We start from the raw sequence: 23,656 nt of genomic DNA, 5'->3' as shown, positions 1-23,656 counted from the left end.
ATTGAGGCATGTCCTGCGGATGGCTTAGATTACGTTAGGCATATAGAGCAACATGCACCCTACACAGGATATCTTGCTGCTAATAACTCAAAGCTCACGCCCTCCTAATGACTCACTAGAGAACGCATTAGGGTTCTAGAATAAGAAGCCTTATTTTAACAAGGAACTAGAAAGGCCCAGTCATCAGCTGTTTCCTCAATTTACGCAAGCTGGATTCTTTTCGAAGGTATAGCAGCAGGGAATTCTATTTAGTGGTAGATGCTTTGGAGAAAGACCTGCCACTCATGGCCTTAAGACAAAGCTTGATGATGCAGAAAACAAAGTGGTTTTCGGACTTCGATATGCGACTAGGTAAATACCAGGAAAACCAAAGCTGTACGGAAGATTGGTTGTGAGTGAATACTTCATTGTGAACCAAGCCCATCGTTTTGAAAGAGATTTGCCTTTTTATCAGCAGCCAGTGCAATGATGCGAGGGCCGGGAAATATTGCTTCTGATGCGGAGGCCTAGAGCCAATCTTCCAGCATTGGTCTGGACGAAAATCAGTTTATGGATCTGGCATGGCGGGAGGTTGAGATAGATGGTGTTGCAGTAATCCTACCGGGTTGACAGATGCATTTCGAATTTGGAACTTGTGTGGAAATGAGAAAATAAAAATAACACATCTTAGAGAATGTAGTTGTAAAAACACATGATTTTGCCAACAGAAGAGATCTAGTCTGTAGTAGTAAGTGAAGAATCCATTTTTTGTGCGGGAGGGCAGGTGCTGCTACTGCTCGAACAGCCAGGTCTTGAGAAGTTTCCTGAAGGCAAGGAGATCTTTGGTCTGGCGCAGATGGGTGGGAAGAGTGTTTCACGTCTTGGTAGCGAGGTGCGAGAATGATCTACCGCCGATTGTAGCTCTGCAGACACGTGGCACGGTTGCAAGGGTGAGGTCGGTGGATCGGAGATGCCAGGTCGGGTGTAGACGGAGAGTCGCCTGTTGAGGTATTCTGGTCAGGTGTTATGCAGTGCTTTGTGAGCGTGGGTGAGGAGTTTGAAGGTGATTCTCTTCTTCTTGGTAACTCTTGCACTAGAAACCCCATGCTGTCTCTAACACAAGCCAATAAATCAGGTAACATCTGTCTAGAAAAGTATGTTTCCTTCTGCTTTTCAGTAGTGAATACTCTGATGCAGATAAAGAACCCAGAGTTTCCAAAATCAATTTTGTAATCCTTGCACTCTCTGCTCCTATGTTCTTTTTAGAAGGAGAGAAAGATTGTGTAGAGAAGCTAGAAGAGTCAGGAGATTGTGATCAGTGCTCATTTTTCTCCAAATGTTTCCTCATTAGCAACAAAAATCAATATACCACCAATAAAAAATACAAGCAAGTTCACACAACACTAAATGCTGTCCATCTTACTCCTTTAAATAGCTTTAGTGAACTAAGTTCATTTTGGACTGCGACCTATCCTTCAGATGCTGAGAATTTAAAGAATGCACACCCACAGACTCAGAAACATCTGCACATGCTTATGGAAATAAAATACAAGAGTGATCCAGCACATGGTCTAAATACGATCGCAGCTCTAGAGGCTCCCAATACTGTCACACTTAAACAATGTTCTAATCACTATCAATAAACTGTAGAAATGATATAAGGACTCTACTCTGGTCCTTCAATCCACTAGCTTGGTAATAAGAGAAGACCAGCCCAACTTTGTTGAGAAAGAGCATAATACCACTATTCTTAAACTGGTAAGACATGCATGGAGCATAAGAGATGTCACACACTGCTTATGGTCTTGCTTGGGGATTCCTTCCACATTTCCTACTACCATGGCGCTCCCTGGATGGTCCAAAATAATGCCCCAAGTCCACCAGAGAGATATCATTTTTGGATAGTATTGGAAACAGTAGCCTGGCTACCACTTCGAAATCCTGATTCCTCGCCTTCACAAGAAACACAACAAAAAGTGCTGAGGGGATGACCCTTTTAGAGTACTTGTAACTAGCTGAGGGTGGTTGGGGTTAGGGTTAAAATTTCCCGTTTCCCTTCCTGTACATTCAAAGGGTTATACTCCTCAAAGAAGTGATGTCTGGGCAAAGACAAGGGGAAAAGAAGTAATGCGTACTGTTATTTTTTTAGGATGCGTTAAGTAGATGCGAAAAGGCAGATTCTTCTAAGAATATACTGCAGCCTACTGCAGACTAAATAAAAAAAAATTGGCAGCCCTATATGTTGAGTCCTTAAGGTTAGAAAGGAAACAGGCAGCACTTGTTAAAAAAACATCTGTTTCTCTTGTGTTCTCTAGGCCACACAGAACTGGTCTGACTTTTAGATATTGCTGTTTGTCTCCAGTTTTGTTGTGATAAATTGCTTTGTATGAGTTGATTTTTCTCTCTAATGATGATGAGTTGTTTTACCTTAATGAAAACATGTTATGCATAGTTAATGGACTGAATTTCGAAGTGTTACCTTGATTTCTTTTGAAAAAAATACACTACTGTAGACCCCAAAACGCATTCCACAAAGAGCAATTCAACATCAACAAAAGTGACGATAAAAAGCAACACTTAATTGAGGGCAAAATTGCACACGCAGTTTGAATGGGCTCAGATCAGAAACAGTACAGTTGATATAAAACAACAACACAACAATATATGCTGCAGTCATTTTCAGAAGGTCTGTACGGACTATATACATTATGAAATCAACACAACAGTTCAACTATCCGCAACTTTGAAACGTACAATTTCAACTGAGCACAAACCTGGGGGACAAAATCAAATCTCCCTAGTGATGCCCTGCACCTGTATAAAGCTCTCTGACAAAAGGGGCATTTGTATAAAGAATTTTTTTAAAAAATATTTTTTGCTGAATGAAACTACAAAAATGAATAAGAAATATGGTTTATGTAGGGGTGGGATCAGAGTACAACAAAGTAGTACACAGTACGATAAATCATAACTAATTATTGATTGATTTTGTAGACTCATTCCTACAAAGCTCTGCACAACATGGGACCAGCCTACCTCAACCACTACCTATCTTTGTACACCCCCGCCAGACAACTCAGATCTTCTCAACTTGCCCTTGCTGCCACCCGTAGAATCAGGAAGAGCACAGTGGGAGGCAGATCCTTCTCCCACCTCGCAGCACAGACCTGGAAGAGGCTACCTACCCACCTCAGGCAGCCCCCCTCGCTGAATCATTTCAAGAAGGACCTCAAGGTCTGGCTCTGACTGACCGGCTCCCCTTCGACAGCACCTTGAGACCCCATGGGTGATAAGCAGTGCTATACAAAGTGCTGATTGATTGATTGATAACCCTGAGAATATTACATTGTGGGTTTAGAGAATGTATTTCAGCAGACATCAGTCTGGGCTCATCAGAGGAAAGAGATTATAATTATTTACACTGTTCTACACAAGAATTGTACGTTTAAAGGTCGCTTTTCATACAATGGGGCATCTTAGCACTGAACAGCAGATGTTCATTAACCAACTCAATGGTACACATTTTAGCAACCTCTTATGGGTGAAAGACTGGGAGGTCTAGCTTGGATTTGAACCTGTCACATGGAGATTTGGCACAGATTCCAGGATTGAACGTACCAGTTTAATGAGCCACCACTCGCGTGGTGTTTGTGACTTCTTGGCCCACCTGATAAAAAAGAGGGATGAAGAAAGACAAAGGGTGCAGATTTAGTACAGTTGGATGATGCAGTATTAAAGAAATGAAGCTACAAGATATGGTCACTAGCCCGCTAGAGTCAACACTGGGCTTTTTGAAGAGACACAGGAAGCAAGAACCAGCATGACTAAGCAGGTGGAGAAGAAAGTCTTTGTGGTCTCTCTTAATGCATTCAGGAAAAAAAACTGTTCTGGAGAGATTACTGCTTGCTCTCTCCCATGGAAATGGTCAGACAGGAAACATCTGTGAAGATGAGTTTCGTATTTAATGAGTGCCAGTGCTTGAAGGTGTTGGGCACCAGCACTCATCAGACTGACATTTCAGGAGAGAGAAAGGCTGAAAGGCATACAGATGGAAGAAGAAAAATTAAGGAAAAGAGAGACAAAGAGAGAAAGCAACAACAATAAAAAACTACAAGAGTGAAAAAGAGAAATGTAGTGCAAGGTATTGGAACAAAGAGGGATGAGGTGGGATCAATATTAGGCTGCTTTGGTATCCAGAAACTCCAGAATTTGAATGGACCTAAAGGAAAGTTTGTGGCACTATGTTTTTTTTAATTTCTTTTATTTAACAAATTAGCACTGTGTGTCACTACCATTATACTAGTGCGCAATCACGTTTATGAAGCTTCTGAAGCAAGGCCTCCGCATTGCTCACTGTAGAAAGTGCACGTTTAAGTGCTAAGAGTTGTGTGGAAGCGAATTGCAATTATCAGCAATATTCCATTAAGTCTGCCCTTTCTCGGCATTGCCCTCTCTCTCTGCTCCCTAATGATTTTAATTTCATTTGCGCCATGTGCCAATATGTTTTGATTAACTGTTAGTAAACTGCAAGTGCGGTACAAATTACTGCCGCCATAAGAAAATGCTCCGCAACTCGCTGCGCCTCTTAAATTGATTCCACATAGTTATGAATCATTTTAGAAGCATTTTGTTTATAGGAATGAATATTTCATTAAATCTAATTGTAGGAGATTAAATTGTATGCTCAATCAAAACATTGCTAAAATTAGCATTAAAGCGGAGCTGCATTAACCTTCCAGAGTTTTATTTCATAGGGTAGTTCCTCCCCAGTGCCTACATGTGGAACTTCCTGTTTTGACTTCAGACACTTATGTTGTCCTACTATGTGATCATTCAAGACTATAAATGTTACACAGGGAGGATAGTTATGTTTTACATTTCCTGACATTGTTCACTTGAAGGAAAATTACAACCAACTATCCGGATTTCAACGAATATAGGAGGAATGAAATGCAGGGGAGTCTGAAATACTGAGCGTTATATACTTAAAAGTACATTTCAAGTCTATTCGTAATATTGTACCCAAGAGATTAATAATATCAATTATCGTACCAAGTGCAAAACGGAGATAAAATTATTTGATCAAGATGATACCATTTGTCGAGTGGCGAACCTGGCAATAGAGTTTATATCGACTGTTTCCAAAGAAAATAACTGAAGCGTTAAACTCCACCTCTTTCTCTGCCAAGTCAGTCATCAATACAATTAAGTTCTGTCATTTTGTCGTCTGACATTTTTACGCCCATATTTTAAACGTAACAACCATCAGAAATATAATTTATGGTTTAACCTGGGTGGAAACCACTTCTCAGGAAATAACGCACTGCCACTCAATGCAAAAGCAACACAAAGGAGTTTTTCAAGGATAGACACTGTAGACTAGTGCCAACACAACGAATTTTAAACTCTACTCAAATTAGAACTTCTTCCATTAAACCTCATAACTCTCTTCTATTCCTTAGTGTCTTTCCCACCTCCTTCAAGTCTCTCACCCTTCTAATTACTCACGCCTACTACAACAACTTTGCTTTCACCCTCTCTTCCCTGCTTTTCCATCCCTTACCTTTATTCCTCTTCATCTCCTTCCCTTTCTTTCTAACTTTCGGCGCCAGTTCCAACAGTCTAGCACCCCACTTCTTTGCTTATGTGACTTTCTGACTCTTCTTTTCTGTGGATCAATTCCACACTTTCTCCAGGCACCTCACCTCTTTCAATGGCCATGGATCTATTTCAATCCATACATCTTTTTCTCCTTCTGGTTCTCTTACTGACTATGTATGTATGTATATATATATATATATATATATATATATATATATATATATATATATATATATATATATATATATATATATATATTTTTATGTATCAATCAATGCTTCTTTGTTTTCTTTGTGAAACCTCTCTTCGTTCCCCTTCTTGCTCTGTAATTATATTTCACATTGAAATATAGGTGGGTGGGGATTTATGGACAGAAGCTATATGGAATAGTTATGAAAAGCACAATAAACATGAATATAAATGTCCTGTCTAATGCCTGTAGGCAGACCTCTGGGGGATCACAAGAGGGGTAAATACAGATTGCTCACCCCTTGGCAAATTATTCCAGATCAATCTACCCCACTCAAACCCCTCTGTACCCACAACTAGGTCCATTCTTCCCACTAATCTCATTTGTCCCATCTTAGGCCCATCTATCTGCTCTACCCTCGTGTGAAAGGGCTGGTAAAGTACTAACTATGTATGCAATAAGATATACAAATAAAATGTAAATACACCTTCTTGAAATAATGAGTTATAAATGAATGTAGTGTGGTAATGTAACAGAGGCAATGCATTTACCTACATAAGGCTCACAGAACCAACAGAACACATTGGACACCATACCCCATATAATTACATGTGTGATGCACCCCCTCCCATTGTTCGTATCATTGGCTAGGTGATGGCTCCTCTACAGTACAAAACACTTCTCATATAACTAAAAACTGAGACAAAAGATGCAAGATAGTTTATTCTGCACCGTCATTGATAACATTGCACAAAAGTCATAAATATATCACATCATCTACCATTCATTGGTGAGAACAAGGCCTTTGTTGAAAACTATGTGTAATTTATGACCTCCCAACTCTCTTTGCCTAAAAACAATCACACATGTACTGGACATTTCAGTTTACAATGGGACAACCCTGTGATACCTCTCCTGCCCTCTTTTCCTCCTACCTGCATGCTAATGAACTGATCTAACATTGTTGTAAACCTACACACATCAAAAGGGCCATCTTGGATTTCATTATATCTACAAATGTTGGTGCTTATGTTAATTACCCTATTGTAAACGACTGATCTGACCACCATCAAATCTCATTCTCTATGCCCTTTTGTAATTTTACTACTAATGGACAAATTAAGAAACAGAAAACCTAGGCCTGAAACTTAAATTATATGAGCATGATTGATCTTCCAGCCTGCTGTTCAATCCACTCTCCCTAGCTTTGAGGAAAACCATGAAGTGAATAATGCCACCAACATATCAAACAATGCCATGACTGGAATTATCAATGAGGTTGCTCCAGCCAGGCAGAACAAAAAATAACTTACTGATAGCTTCGGAACAAATTGGCATTAAAGCCTCATGTGGCTAATCTAGAACAGCTGTGTGCTGTCAGAGGACTGAGCAAAAACACGTTTTTTAAGATAAAGCCTTATCCATGAAGTTACGTATTGAATCAGCCATCCAAAGACTTAGAAGTTATTTCAGACTGTTATCTAAGTAATGAACCCTCTTCAACCTTCATAGTAACTGAGATAGTAAATGCAGTGTAACTGATCAAGATAGGAAATGCAAATAATTCAGCTGTTTCTTCAACATTAAAGTTAAATATATTAATTTGCTTCTGCCTCATGTTTCCAAGTGGGCTATCATCACCAAAAAATTCCAGGAACAACTGGTCTTTTTTCAAAGAAAAATCTGATTCTGATCTTCTGTGGAACATTTCCAATTTTAAACCATACATATGATCATTGACCATCAAACCCTACTGAAGAAATCTGCTCTAATCTTTTGACTGACTGGTCCAGCTTTTCTCTAACATTAGGGGTTTTACTGGAGGGCCTAAAAATCTTCATGTTTCACCTCTCTAAAAAAACATTTGCTGAACAGAACAATCTTAATAACATCTGACCAGTTACCAGGATAAACATTGGGCCAAAAGTCTGGAAAGTATTGGGAACAACAAATTGATACAGGTCATACAGGACAACAGTCTACTAGATGGTTTCCAGTCTGGGTTGTAGAGCAGACTCTAGTACAGAAACTGCCAGTTTGCACATTTTTGGTGAAGCTGTTCATATTTTTGGAAAATAATGTCTCTTGCCTGGTGATACTTCTGGATCTGTCTTAGGCATTTGACACCTTCAACCCAAATATACTTAGTCATACGGTAAAGAAATGTGTGGGTTTTGAAGGCAAGTTTGCTGGTCTAATTTCTACCTAACCAATCATTCATTAATAACAAACTCATCACTCCTCCAGTGGAATAGCGTTCCTCATGGATCTGTTTTAGCCTTTGCTCTCTAAACTCTACGTCAACGCTTTAGGAGACCCCATTAGAAAGTCTAGCATCTCCTATCACCAATATATAGATGACACTCAGCTTTACCTGAAGGTCTCCTTCTCCTCTCACATTACCTTGATAGCAACGACTCTTGGCAGGATCCAGTATTGGATGACTGGCCATAATCTTAAACCCAATTTGCATAAAACTGAATTCTTACTCGTTTCGGCCCAGCCTGGCACCTCTTCTTCCCAGAATTAGTGGACGCCACCAACATCCTAGACTGCACTCCACAGATAATTGAGCATGCTAAATCATTGGGTTTATTCTTGGCTCTTGTCTCAAACACAAAAAACGCATTAACTCCATGGCCACTCATGCTTAAAGATGTGGCTGAAGCACTGGTACTACCTTGACTGGACTACTGGAATTTTGAACATTGCACATCAAAAGTCTGATACTCCCATCCAACGGCAATGGGCAGAGCCGCTTCTGTTCTCGTATTAAAAAAGAACTGAATTGCTATCTTTAGGATCAATACTTTGGCCCCAAATCCCCTTAGCCACCTAGTTTCCTTCGAGTTTCGCCTAATTCTTTACTGCTGATTTATACAATATAACAAAACTTAAATGGATGTTGGGTCTCATCCCAGGAGGGGTAAACTTTATCTTTGTCTATATATTCGTCTGAATCTGCTTCTTCATTTACATCAATACTTTTGTGTACTGTGACGCTGTTTAATTACATGTCTCTATTAGTTCTCGCGTACTGGACAAACTGTTAGATGCTCTTTCTTTACTCCTGTATTTTGGTACACCATTGTTTTCTTCTCTTGTGTAAGTTCCTTTTGGAAAGCACTCATTGCTTGTGTGCTTTTTAGGGCTACATAAAAACCCTTAAAATAGATAAATGTAGTTGACAAGGCCATGCCACGCTACTTTTCACGCCTAACAGCCAAATAGAAATTGAAGAAACTCTAGCGTGCTAAGAACAAATACTAATAACAACGAATACTCTGGTTAATGTTAGCTTAACAAATGTGCCATGGAGAGGCCATTTTGTTGTGGTTTCTTGCTTGTAATGGGGTAGAGGGTTAAAACATGTTTTGTAGTAGGCAAAACAAAAATAATTTCTCACTACTTTCTAAACTGACACTAACAGTACAGTGCCAGTTGCCTTTATGTCTATGAAATTTTCTTTTATTAAGCGTTAGAGTAGCGTTGATAGAGAGTCCAGTACAACATCCCTGCACCTAAAAAAAAAAATACCCTTAAAGTACTAGTAAGAGACAAAAATGAAAAAGCATTACTTGCAGGCCTGGCAGGTTTTACAAAAAGTACATTTGGCCAATTAGGGGTTCCACTAAGAAGAATTTGATTTTCAGCATGTGTGTGTGGTGATGCAGGTAATTCCAACTGTCCTTTTCATGTTACTTAAGTGGCACAAAATAGGAGAGTATCCATGACAAACCCATAATATATCACAGAGCCCGAATTTAATTAACCAACATAGCTATTGTTTTTTAAAGTGATCCCCCTGAATTGCACAAATAGGATTACAATTGAACAAACTCTTCCAGAAACAACTAAACCTAACCTAAAGGTCCCTGAAAAAGATAATGAAAGTGGTAAGAATGAAACATACATAGTGTGTGTGTGTGTGTGTGTGTGTGCATGTGTGTTACATTTGCCTATTAGTACAAGTGGCTGACGTTCAACATGTCATGTTTTCTTTGAACTGTCAAAGTGGGGAAAAGTTAGGTGGAATTATTTCAGATGTATAATGAAATGAGACCTTTACTTTGGGTAGTGCATCTCTGTAGTTTTATGTAAATCTTTTCAGTAGTTTTTGAGGTACTTGTGTTACAAAAACGTGTCAGGTAGGTTTCAAACGGTTATTCAAGTGACGTCCAAATAAGAAATCCCTTGCTAGTGGTTTCTGCCCTTCTTGGGGGCAGATTGGCTTCAGAAAAATATGCCTATCTGCCCCCAAGGGGGCAAAAATGGCATAAATACAGTTTGCCCCCAGGAGAGCGACCCTTGTCTAAGGGGTTGCTCCCCACGTCTAAAAAATAAAATCATCCCTGGTGCCTAGTGGCGTCTGCCACCCAGGGGCAGATCAGCCTAATTTAAATAGGCTGATCTGCACCGTAGGGGGGGGGCAAAAAAGGCCTAGTAATTAAATGCCCCCAGGGGAGCGACCCTTGCCCAAGGGGTCGCTCCCTTTCATTTAAAACAAAAAAAAAATCCCTGGTAACTAATGATTTCTGCCTCCCCTTGGGGCAGATTGACCTAAAAAAAAAAAAATAGGCCTATCTGCCTCCAAGGGGGGGCATAAAGGGCCTAAATGCAATTTGCCCCTTGAGGAATGACCCTTGCCTAAGGGGTCGCTCACCACATCTATTTTTTTTTTTTTTATTATCCCTGGTGTTTAGTGGTTTCTGCCCCCCCCCGGGGGCAGATAGGCCGAATTTAAATAGATATTTGTTGTCACTGAGTGTTCAGAGAAATAGAAAAACAAGTGAAAGAGCACAGTTTGGATTGTTGATCAAGAACACAGACCCCCCTTCTACTGGCTAAAAAAACTCAAGCGCCTTGCACCATACTTTTCTACCTATGTTCCAAGTGCCAAAACTTTCTTCTCTTCCTGGTGTACTTGACAACTGACTGATTCTGCAGTTTGTGAAAACAGCACTTGATGGTGTGCGCAACAAGCTAACTTCTGATAAATATATACCAGAATTATCCCATGTTGTCCCAGATGTGGATTCAGGTGTATTCAAAGATGCCTTCAAAGAGGAAGGAGAAACACAATGGAGTGATGAGCGCCCTGAGAAAAACATATCTGAGACACCCTCTCACCTCTGTCACAAACCCAGGCTCAAGGATGTGGCTTCTTATCAACTTCCTGACACATTTCTGGATGTGTACAGTGAATACCACCCTTTCTCTATTCCTTATCTGGGGCTGTTGGAAGGAGAAAATACTGGTTTCATGCTTGAAAGGAGGAAGGATGCCAGAAAGGTCATTGTGCTCAAACAGTCCATAAAGGACGAAAGCTCTTCAGCCTCAAATTGTAGATGATAGTTAATGAATGTGAGAAAGTATCCTCTTTCTAGCATGGTTACCCCCACAGTTGGCCTGTTTGTGAGTGTGTGTCAATGTAGTGTGTGTTGACTCTCTCACTGGGATCCTGCTAGTCAGAACCCCAGTGCTCATAGTTAAAACACTATTTGTCAGTGTGTTTTGCCTGTCTCACTGGGATCCTGCTAGCCAGAACCCCAGAGGCTCATAGTTAAAACACTATTTGTCAGTGTGTTTTGCCTGTCTCACTGAGATCCTGCTAGCCAGGACCCCAGTGCTCATAGTTTGTGGCCTAATTTGTGTGCTGTCAGTAGTGCTTAACTGTGTCACTGAAGTTTTGCTAACCAGAACGTCAGTGCTTATGCTCTCTCTGCTTCCAAATTAGTCACTATAGTTTAGTGACTTCATTTACCAATACCAATTGGCACACTGCCCCCCCCTTATAAGTCCCTAGGATATGGGTCCTAGGTACCCAGGGCATTGGGGTTCCAGGAGATCCTTATGGGCTGCAGCATTTCTTTTGCCACCCATAAGGAGCTCAGGCAAGCCCTTTCACAGGACTGCCACTGCAACCTGCGTGAAATAGTGCACACACTATTTCACAGCCATTTGCACTGCACTTAAGTAACTTATAAGTCACCTATATGTCTAAACTTCATTTACCGAAGGCTAGGTGCAAAGTTACTAAGTGTGAGGGCACCCTTGCACTAGCAAAGGTGCCCCCACGCTGTCCAAGGCCAGTTCCCCGGACGTCGAGAGTGCGGGGATACCATCACACGCGTTCACTACACATAGGTCAATACCTATATGTAGCTTCACAATGGTAACTCCGAATATGGTCATGTAAGTTGTCTAAGGTCATAGAATTGTCCCCCCATTCCAAATCTGGTATTGGTGGGCCAATCCCATGCATCCTGGCGGCTCCATCATGGACCTCCAGTCCTGCCAAACCAGCTCTCTGAGGCTTGCACTGCAGCTATAGTTGCTGCCACCTCACAGACAGAGTTCTGCAGTCCTGGGGTCTGAGTAGCTCAGTCCCAGGAAGGCAGAACAAAGCATTTCCTTTGAGAGGAGGGTGTTACACCCCCTCCCTTTGGAAATAGATGTTACAGACTTGGGAGGGGTAGCCTCTCCCAGCCTCTGAAAATGCTTTGAAGGCCACAGATGGTGCCCTCCTTGCATTAGCCAGTTTACACCCTTTCAGGGACCCCCAGTCCCTGGTCTGGTGCAAAACTGGACAAAGGAAAGGGGAGTGACCACTCCCCTGTCCATCACCACCCCAGGGGTGGTGCCCAGAGCTTCTCCAGTGTGTCCCTGGCATAAGCCATCTTGTTTTCCAAGGTGTGGGGACACTCCAGAGCTATCTGTGTGGCCAGTGCCAGCAGGTGATGCCAGAGGCCCCTCTTGATTGGTGCATATCAGGTTAGGTAGCCAATCCCCCACTCAGGGCTATTTAGGGTCTCTCCTGTAGGTTTGTCTTCAGATTTGGCTTGCAAGTTTCCACTAGGAATCCTCTGCAACTCCTGCTTTATCCTCTGACCAACCACAGACTGCTCCAGGAACCACTGGAATTGCAACAAAGTATCCAGAAAGGCTACTGCAACTCTGCAACTTCAGCTCCAGCCAGCAACTGCAACAGTTTCCATGGTGTGCACGCTCTGGGGACTCCCTGTCTTCACCCTGCACCAGAAGGACCAAAGAAATCTCCCATGGAGTGACGGAGTCACTTCCCTGCTCCAGCAGACACCTTCTAAGATGACGACTGGTTCTCTGGGACTCCTCTCCTGACAACGAGCGTGCTCCTTGGAACACAGGTGGTGGACCCTTTAGGCGCAGACTGTCCTAAGGTCCAGCTGTAAATTTGGAGGAGGTAAGAGCTTGCCTTCCCGGTTTGCGATAGTACCCCTGTGCACTGTGTCATCTTCACCTCCTGAGGCCTCTGTGCACTATTTGCAGGAATCCTTCGTGCACAGCCTGGCCCAGGTCCCCAGCACTCTATCCTGCAACGCTCAACTCGCTGAGTTGTTCTCCGCCTGCGTGGGACCTTTTTGTAGTGCTGCAGCAACCACAATATGCACCTTCTTTGTCCCCGTGTCCTGGGACCTCCGTGGGTGCTGCCTGGTCATCTGTGGGTTCCCTCCAGTGTTGGGAGCCCCCTCTGCCTCCTCAGTCCAAGTTGAGGCCCCCAGGTCCCTCCTGGGTCCAGGCAGCGCCATTTTGACGCATTCCGTGACATTACTTGAACCAAGGCTTGTTGGACGATTCTAGCGAGGCAACTCGCCTGCATCCAACATCTCCATGTGGGACGTCCTTTGCATCATGCAGGAACCCACAGTCATCTTCTTTGGTGCTCTTCTGCAGACTTCTTCCAACCGGAGAATCCTCTTTTGCACCATCTTCTAGGTTGCAGGGGCTCCTGTCCTTCTTGGAATCTTCTGCAACTTCTGGACTTGGTCTCCTCTCTGTACAGGTCTTCAGGTCCAGGAATCCACCGTTTGTTGCTTGCAGTCTTGCTTGGTTCTTGCAATAACTCTAATCATGACTTGTAGTGTATCCTAAGGAATCTTTCAGTACCTTACTCCTACTTTCCTGGGCTCTGGGGTGGGGTATTTTACTTACCTTTGGTGTTTTCTTACACTCCCAGTGATCCTCTACATACTATACTTGCCTACGGGGGAATTTGTGATTTGCATTCCACTTTCTTAGTGTATGGTTTGTGTTTCTCCTAGGCCTATTTCTTCCTATTGCATTCTATGGTATTTTCTATTGTTTGCACGATCCTATGACTCTTTACTTACCTCATTTTGGTGTCTAGTGTATATATTGTGTATAGTACTTACCTCCCGAAGGAGTATTTTCTCTAAGGTATTTTTGGCCTTGTGTCACTAAAATAAAGTACCTTTTATTTTTGGTAACACTGAGTATTGTCTTTTATTGTGTATAAGTACTGTGTAACTATAGTAGTATTGCAGGAGCTTTGCATGTCGCCTAGTTCAGCCTAAGCTGCTCTGCTACGGCTACCTCTATCAGCCTAAGCTGCTAGAACGCTACCACATTTCACTAATAAGGAATAACTGGACCTGGTATAAGGTGTAAGTACCTAAGATACACACTACAAACCAGGCCAGCCTCTTACAATTAAGTGGCAGAAGATGCTTAGTTATTGGTGTCATTTTATCCATGCCCTTGCCCCGTACACAGGAGATGTCCGTCTCAATTTGGGTCACTATCTCATTTCAAGATATCATTATACTCCTAATCAGAATCTTGAGACATTCAGTTACTTGAGCAGCAGCAAATTTTCAGAAAGTAAATAGCTGGCAGAAGCTCCACCTTTTGTTGTGCATTGTTAATAGCAGAGATGTTATCCCTGGGAGAGTTTATTTTCAACTCAGGTGCAGCCTTAGTCAGGTCTTTGTAATTTTATTAAGGAGTGCATGGGTTCGTACCCTGAAAGGTATTGATGGAGTAGCTGTTAGTTCCTACTACATCTTTTAGAGTTCTATGCTAGAATTAGTGGTGCATGATATGAAAGCAGCATGATATGAAAGCTTGGAAACAGTTTTAAGATGAACCTGTCAAAAACCCCTACACTGCAAGAAATAAGCTGTATGGTGCACAGGGAATTATGATTTTCACCAATTTCCTTCCAAAGAAGGAGGCATTAGGGATTGTGGTCTTATGTTGAGTGACAGATGTTGCTGTATCAAGAGCAGTGCTTACATATTTGACATTCATCACCACACTGATGAAGGAGTGTGTTGAGATGGAAAAGTCCTCTGCATGCAATGGATGTGTGCCCCTGCCCAAAGTGTCCAAATGTAGTCATGTCTGGATCCCTAATACTGATTTTGTTGTCATAGGCAAACATGGATCATGCGTGTGTGCCATGATAGAGACCTGTCTCAATGAATGAAGTCTTGTTGGACAAGGAGGGGCGTCCAAAGTAATACCCTCATAGTAGTGGAAGGCTACCTCCTTCACTAGGAATTGAACAGCATGAACGCAGTGGTGGAAGCATAACATGTAGGGATCAGTAGGATTGAACAGGTCTTTTGTAATCTGTGTCACTGGAGTAAGGCCAACAGAATCACTCACCTTTTTAGAGTTTTCCAGCTTTGTGCTTAGCTCAGCCTTGGCCTACATCAATAAGGTGTAGAGTTTTTAAGGAGTGCAGGAGTGGTGACTCTGCACTGGGTCCATGTCTGCCTGGGAAGGGTACTGTACAGTGATAGAGCAGTGCTGTACAGTGGGTGCATGAAGAATGCATGTACAAGGTGCATGTATGCCTGCAAGGAGTACAGTGCATGAGAGACGTAGTGCTTGACAGTGCATGCATGGTAGGTGCATGTACTGGGCATATGTGTACCTGAGAGGAGTACAATACATGAAGGGTGTAGTGTTGTGCGGCACACACATGGTCAATGTGTGTGCTGGCTGCATGTGTGCCTGGAAAAGCACAATACTTTAAGTGCAATTGTGCCTGTAATGGACATTACATAGAGGACCCTGGGCTCCATTTTGGGATGCTCGTGCTTGCCTTGTGAAGACATGAAGAGGGAGAGGAATCCATTTAGACAGATTTGCACATTGTTGTATTCCTGTGAGCTGGGTGGGATACACTGGAGACGAGAGAGAGAGAGAGACTCCCCTTGCACACTTCAAAGGGTGCTCCTTGATTCAGTGAGAGCACAAGGTAGAGGCTTGGACTCATCTCAGGAAGGAGATGGAGCTGATAAGATAATCATAAAGAGTAGGGCTGGGAGCCAGAGATTAACCTTTTGATACACATATCACAATTGCTGACATTCAGGTGTGAATTCTAGTCCCTCCCGTAGCCTGTGTTATGAGGCTATGAGCCTCCGAGTCTCTCCTGCTATGACAAACTGTCTTTTAAAAGGAAGAGGGACAGGAGACATATGTACTTCTAAAGAAGCAGAGAACCATCATACAACTTGAAAGACTCAGACTCTAAACCTTATTTGGAAATAGTTTATAAGAAAGAGATGTTGAGATCCCAAAAATGTCATCTGCCTAACAACCAGACTCGCTGTGTGAGGAGGGCAAGCTCTGGAAGAATTCTGTCTGTGACCAGGATGGGAGGCCATGGCCTGCTAATCTCCCTGTTGGGTCAGGGAAATGATCAAGGGAAACCAAAACTACCTGCTCTGAAGCATGGAGCACCAGGGCATGTGTCCTTTGTGTAAGGTGTTGCCCAGACCTGGGTCCTCTTCCCCTGGAACCAAGCTATCCTGGCTGATGAGCCCTAACTAAGGCAAAACTGGTCCTGGGTTGCTTGCATTCCGAGTCAGGGAGAACCTGGCCTGGCAGTTCTGGCTAGACTTCCCACTGGAGCATGTTCAAGACTGATTTGTATATGAGTGGGTCCAAACTCAAGTAGCATGTTGTGCAAAATACTGATGGACTTGAATAATGCCCGAGTAATTACCAGTGGCTGAGATTAATTCAAGCATTCCCTATTTTGTATAATTTAGGTTGTTTCCCTTGACAAAAGATACAACCAAGCAGGCCAGTGAATGAGTTGAGGTGGTGAGGCTGGTTTGGAGTAGAAATCACTGATGAGATTCCCGTGTCCCAAACAGTAGAGGTGCCATGGGAAAAGCCCACTCTAGGATAAAATTGGTAAGCAGCAGCTGTGGACAAGGAGTAGAGTCATCTTCAACAATTAAGGCAGTTCCAGCCTGGATAGATTTGGAGAAAATACTCTGATATTTTCTTGTACAACATCAACCCAGGACTGGACATCTGGGTTAAAGAAGAGAGGTCAGTTTTGAAGTCGTACTTGAATGTGCCATGAAAATGATTGGCTGTGCAGTGCAGTTTTTAGGGTTTTTGAATGAGTATATCATTTCTAGAGTTTTTCCTTGATCACTTTGAATTTATTAACTGGTGGTATGATATGTTGAAACAAAAAAGAATTACATTTTCTGGAGACGCAGTCTCTAGAATATAGGTTGGCATGGTTAATAATTAAGTAGATAGGACGAGCAGTGGAAAGTTAGAAAGGAATGTTGAGATACTCTTTTTAGTCAAAGTAAATGCAGGAAGCAGCCCCTTTGACTTTGGCAGAGTGGGTTGACTTTGTGAGTAGCAAACCCTCGACAGAGTGAGTGGTCAATGATGACGTTTGAGAAGCTGTGGAGTGGTGAATGTCAGACCGCACAAAGGGCATTATTATAGCCTTAGAACCCGCCGTAGCAGGCTCTACCGGCTATTAAAGGCCCGCTCCCCATTTAACAAGGGAGAGGGACTTTAATAGCCGGTAGAGCCTGGTATGGCGGGTTCTAAGGCTATTAGAACATTCTGCCACTCAGGGCAGAATGTTCTATTAAAAAAAAAAATGTTCACGGAGCCCGGGCTCCGTGAGGCTTTGTTCACAGCTGCTGCTGTGAACAAAGCGAACATTGGAATGTTGGCGCTGCTGTCTTTTACCGGCCAGTAAAAGCCTGCAGCACTCCATTGTTTTCAATGGAGCCCCCAGCATTCCAATGTTCTAATATAGAACCATGACCAAAAGAAATGTTGACTAATGTATTTATACAATCAGTGGCTGATCATACCTAGCTAGAACTTAATTTCTGTGATACCTTCTAAATGGTCAGAGGCCCAATCCAGTGAAGGCACATCATCCAGTATCTGCAGCATACACAATCAAAAATATCCTCTATCGTGTCTTACAGTTATATGTGTCTTTTACAAGTGTTTAAAGGAACAGTGACTACACCAAAATACTACAGCTATGGCAGCCTGTCATGACAATAAAGCATTAGTCAACAGTATAATGTAACCCTGCATCCATAAGCGAACAACTACAAGATAAAGATAGGACTCTGGGGAAACCATAATACCTCTGCAGAAGAGAGCCATACAACCAACGTCTGAAAATGTCAAAGATTCTCAAAATAGAAATCTTATTGTACTTTCTGCCTCTACACTGGACCTGCAAAGGATGAGTCCACTTGTGAGCATATTAACCATTTCAGTTGGAAACTTTGTATGGAATCTCTCACATGCTCAATCCAGGAGATTCCCCAGACACGGCACCTTATTTTAGTTCCAAGTGACAACTCATCCTTCATCCTACAGAGTACTAAGGGGCTCAGTCCCGGAAACCCATAGACCTACCCTTTTCACTTAAATCTGCTCTCTACAAATACTTTAATTGCACTGGGGCTATTGTCTATGCCATACGAGTAGATTTAAATCTTCACACATTGACGGCACATGCACAAGACAGTCAACAGAGTTCTGCATCAGTCCTTTCTTACAAGGGATTGGGGTTATGGGGGAGTTAATGATTTGCTTTAGAAAGTAGCTTGAAAAAATACCAAAGGACGGTTAGATTGTAAGGTGCCCGTCTTCAAAGATGGGTCATTCTTCAAAAATAAGATTTGTGAAAAAAAGTAGTCGAGGGGTAAAATTCATATTGCACAATGCCAATTACAGACTTTTTTTTAACCATCGTTACAGAGGGTATATTGGTGCATACAAAACTTTCAGCAATGACGGGCAGTAAGTAACGAAAGCTCCATATCTTTGTACACACATTGACTGTAATCAGGAAATAAATGATCCACAGATTCAACAAACATTTCGAACAATGAACAATTCAGCTGCAGCCGTTAACAAATAAGACGGAGGACGTAGATGACATTCAACACATAGCCATAGCACACAGGCTACCCAAGGCATCCACCCAGGTGTGCCGGGCCAGCAACGAACATTAGCTTGTGGTAGACAATGTGTCATTGTTATGCTTGCCTCGCTCTTCCCCCAGTGGGGAACAAGGACAGGATGGAGAGAATAAAGAGGGAAAGGGGGTCCCTTCCTCTGGAGTTATTACAGTGGGTTAGTGCTCAGTCCGATGTGGCTGAACCATGCTGTGGTACGTGAAGGGCCTTTAATAGGCCTTCCCATTCTGATGCAATGGACTGCTTCCACAGCCCACACACTTCTTCACGCCAAACCTCTGTAGCTTCAGCCTCAACCCACTTACATGTTGCTACCCACCAGTGCCCCACCCGCCCTTTCTCACATTCATAACAAAGATCAGGACTCCATTGACATATTGTGAGAGTGCATGCATCGTCTCCCCTAACAGTATGCCTCAGGCCTGACCCACTTGCCTGATCCTCTGTGCTAGTGGCTTCATTGTCACAGTTGGGGAGAAAGGGTGCAAACCTGCTGTGTGCCCCTAGTAATCAGGAAAGGGGGCAGCAATTAATTGCCCGATTTACACCCATGGCGTAGGCTCCACTTATAGGAGTCATACAGGACATTGTAGCCTCCCTCTAATGCCCATTGCATCCAGTGTTGCAAACATGTACCCCCAGACCGCCATGTTGAATGCTTTTTCTAGCTGCAACACCATGCATGCCGCAAAAGACCAACGACATGGTGCAGTCTCCAGTATCCTAAGGAGCCTGCAGATGTTGAGCTTTGTGGTAAGTATGAAATTGTTTTGATCCAAGTCGACAAGGTTCAGGAAATCATCAATAAACTGAGCAGCTATCGCTGCCCAATATCGACAGTGGTCTGTACGAAGTTATCTCCAGTGGTCTTGCAACAGCTTTGAGAGTGAGATTAGCCACACCACATGAAGGGTTGGGTGTAGCCACCAATAGGGTGAGGGCTGTGGCATACAGCTCCAACAGTTTGAGAGCTAATCGCCCCTTGTACACTTTGTAAAACTCAATAGGAAGCCCATTTAGTCATGGTATTTTGCATGTGGGGGTGTGCCTGATCACCCCCTCGGAGTTCCTGCTCAGCTAAGGGGGTAGTGATATCTTACCATCCAGCCTGTTCAACTGTAGGCAGCAGAACTGAGTTTAGGAAGACTTGGGCCCTGGCCTGGCAGTCCTTGGGATGGGGTGGGGAGGTCCTACAGCAAACAATAATAGGTGGTGTTCGCCTTATGTAAGATGTCCTGGCTAGTGGCGAGCAGTGCCATGGACACCTAGATCACAGTCACGCTCCTAAGAAGCCATGCCAGCAATTGGTCTGGCTTATCACCCCAGCATGCATCCTTGCTTGGTATGTCCTATATTCGAGGGAACATAACCATTCTATAAGACAGGCCTGCTGTTCCGTTTGCACAGTCAGAGTGGTTCACGCAGTTGAATCTTCCCATGCAGAATCCTCCCGTGTGCCTAGAGACTTCTCCACCCATAACTGTTTGCGACGGAGGGCAGTTTGTATGTCCACTACAGAATGCATGCAATGTACCCACACCACTACCTTCAATGCCTCCCACTCCACCAATGTAGTCATAGTCGTGTCCCAGTGGTCCACTAAGTAGTTTGACAGACTGGTGCTAGTCGATTCTTGAAAGGTTGGGTGTTCTAATGCTGTGGGCTCTAAGCACCAAGACAGAACTAAATAAAGGGGTGCTCCCCATGTTAAATGGAGAAGTAACCGGTTGTGGTCCTATAGGGTTTTCCCCAGATATTCTAACGCCATATTGTTCATCTGCATGGAGCATGACATAGAATCCAGTCAAGGTGTACATACAACTCATGTGGTGATGAGTAGTAGGAGTATTCCCTAGTGTCTGGGTGTAATGTACACCAGCTATCAAACAGGGACCATGGCATAAACCATCTAGACAGGTAGGATGTAGCACCCACCACAGGATAGGCAAGCGGTGGGAGGTATGAGTGGTCAATCTGTGGGTCGAGTACACTTGAAGTCACACCCCCAGAAGCCAGAGAAAATGAGACCATCCAGTCACCAGAATGTAGAGACATGCCAAAAACTGTTGCTGGGCTACATTTGGGGCATGAACACACCCCAGCATGACAGGTCTACCATCTAGCTGTCCTTCCACAAAGACATAACACTCATCAGGGTCTAGGTCAACAATTGTACTCTTAAAGGGCACAGGGGGCCTGACCCCAATAAGTGTCCCCCTGGCATAGCTCAAGTATGTTGTGCAGTAACCACGGCCTCTCCATCGTTTTTGTACAAGCAGATCCTCACCATTTGCTATGTATGTTTACCAAAGGAATATTGTCTGGGCATCCCTCCTATTAACATACTGTTGCACTCCACGTCTCTTGTGCTCTCTCCCGATCCCACAGACATTCCATGCCAGGAACCTAGCCATTTGCCAGTCATAGTCCAGGGAAGGGCAGGCTTGAGCGCAAGAGACGTGTCTGCTAGACATGCAGGCATGGGGGCAGTCCTTGTGCATGGCTGTCCCCAAGCATGCTGCATGGGTAAATAAAAACTAAAAACAGAACTCCCAACTCACAGTCCCAGGGAGACAGAGTAACATCTAACTGCCCAAACGAGCAACTCGTATTCCGACCCTTGGGGACCTCCAGTCTGTTTGCTATCATGTGCAACAGGTCTACTGGCGAGTAAGGGGGGTGGCCAATCAGTAAGCACCATTATGCATGTAGGCAGTATGAATCGGGGCAGAGGAGGGGAAATATGACCCTTTTGTAACCCATCTCAGTCTGAGTGTGGTAAGCCACCCATGCTGTCCTCACTGAGCATCCCACTTCCGCCACACCCCATGGAGGCAAAAACAGGAGGGATCAAGCATCTTCACACTCTGTGGGCCATCATACAATCCACTGATCCCATAAGTCCCTCCTTCGGCTTTCAGCAGCAACCCACTCATGCTCAGAGTTAGGCAATGTGATCTTGTTTTTGTGGCATGACAATGGGGACGGCAACCAAGGCCACACTGCACTCTAAGTCACTTCACCCGGACTCTGAAGGTGCCTCTTCAGGGTCACCCAGTGGCTGAGAAAGTCTTTCCACTGGTATGTTGGTGGCCACCCGAGAGCACCTGCATCCTCTCCTCACTGACCTCGGCAGGGGTGGGTGCAGCAGTCATCACTGTGCATCCGCTCCTACCATCTCTGTCGCATCTGTCCTCAGTGAGCAGCCGTTGGACACCTGTGTGAATTCAGTGTGTTCAGGTCTGAGGTCTCGTATTGGTGCATTTTTACGCAGACCAGCATCCACATGCTGTGTGAAGAAATAGCTAGTGTGATTCGCTATAAACTTCAATTTGCCGAGAAACAACAGGGAATAAGTGAGACCAGCCAATCCTAGTTTCTTCTTCACCCCTAAGAACGAAGCTCTGTGGCACTGGACAGCCAGAGTGCAGCCAGGGAACAAATATTTACAGGCATTGTCGCAAGTGGTGGGCGGGAGTTTGAGCTGGTTGCAGGAGAGTTTCCTTATATCTAAAGTTCATCAGCTTGGCCGCCACAGGCCTTGGTGGCACACCGTGTAGGGGCCGTCCTGCCAGGCCAGCACCCAATGGGCCCACTCCACCAAATAGAAAAGAGAAGGGCCCATGGATGTCACAGTTGTGGCTCACCATGTCTCAAAGAAAGCAACCAGGTCTGATCCCTCTGCACCCTCCAGGAAACCAACAATGCATATGTTGTGGCATGAACCGCCCTCTGAATTTTCTGCTCTGCATTCCAGTTCATGGACTTTGGCCGTGCGGTTCGTGGGTTTGCCCTCTAGGTCTGTTGTTGCCAGTTGGAGAGTTTGGAATGCACCTTCGGTTTTGTGTGACACATGCAGTGTGTTCAATGATGGCCTCACCTTCCTGGTGGTGTTGATCACTGGCCTGTGAGGCTTCTGTGTGCTTGTTCCCATGGGGAGGCATGTGTAGTTCAAATGCCAAGGGGGATCAGAGAGCTCAGTGTGGACGAAGGTCTCACCACTGCTGGTCTAGGCTAAGCACTGCTCCTACCCTTGGGCCAGTTTCACCCCTCAGACCATCACATTCCAATCCTCTTATGGCTGGGGGGCAGTAGCAGTTCCTCCACGTGATGAAGATGTCATGGTGCAGGAGGGTGGTGCCCTGGAAGAGGGGGGGGTTATGTTAGGCTCTCCCGTTCCTGGGTTCTCTGGCCACCTTCTAGGTCTCTACCCCCATTTACAGTCTGTGCTTGGGAAATCTGTGTCCACCTGCTTCTCCTCTCCCACCAATGTGCTACTGCTTGGGGTACAGGAAAGGGGAGGTGGGGTCAAAAGGCCTCCAGCCCCCTCCAATGCCGATCTCTAGTCTCAGCCTTCTGGGCCTATGTCAGGCCGGACGCATCCTCTCTCTGCGGTCAGGCCCCTCCAAACAACCCCATTAGACCTGCCCTCAGTGATCTTGTGCAGGCATGGATGAGGTGTGCTACCCCACCACTCACCGGCAGTCTGTGGTATGGCACTCCGCTCCAAGCAAGCCTGTGGGCCTCAGGCCTCATGCCAGAGCAATGGTGCCGGCAGGCCCCATAGTCCATTCTCTGCTCTTTCTCCTCACAAGACCTCCAGCTCGCCCTCATCCGTGCCCCCACCTCTCGGCTATACGTGTTGAGGTGTTCGGTAGGGGCTGACACCCGGATGGAACTGGATAAAGGGTTTCCCAGTGGAGCGATGTTAGATCACGTCTGCCATCTTACAGTCGTTGGTCACGCACCCCCGCCCATGAAATAGACTTTGGAGTAAAGGACAAGTTTCCATATTTAGTTTGTCAGTCAGGAATACAAAGTC

General features: G+C 44.2%; 1 protein-coding gene across 5 annotated transcripts in view; it reads right to left on the bottom strand.

Annotated features, from left to right (window-relative positions):
- The window catches only part of RNF152 (ring finger protein 152), a 239,029-nt gene that overhangs the window by 29,379 nt on the left and 185,994 nt on the right, over positions 1-23,656 (bottom strand). The gene's annotated exons all lie outside the window — the stretch shown is intronic.

This window comes from Pleurodeles waltl, chromosome 2_2, assembly GCF_031143425.1.
Source record: "Pleurodeles waltl isolate 20211129_DDA chromosome 2_2, aPleWal1.hap1.20221129, whole genome shotgun sequence".
NCBI classification, from domain to species: Eukaryota; Metazoa; Chordata; class Amphibia; order Caudata; family Salamandridae; genus Pleurodeles; species Pleurodeles waltl.
This window is presented reverse-complemented; position numbering and strand designations above follow the sequence as displayed.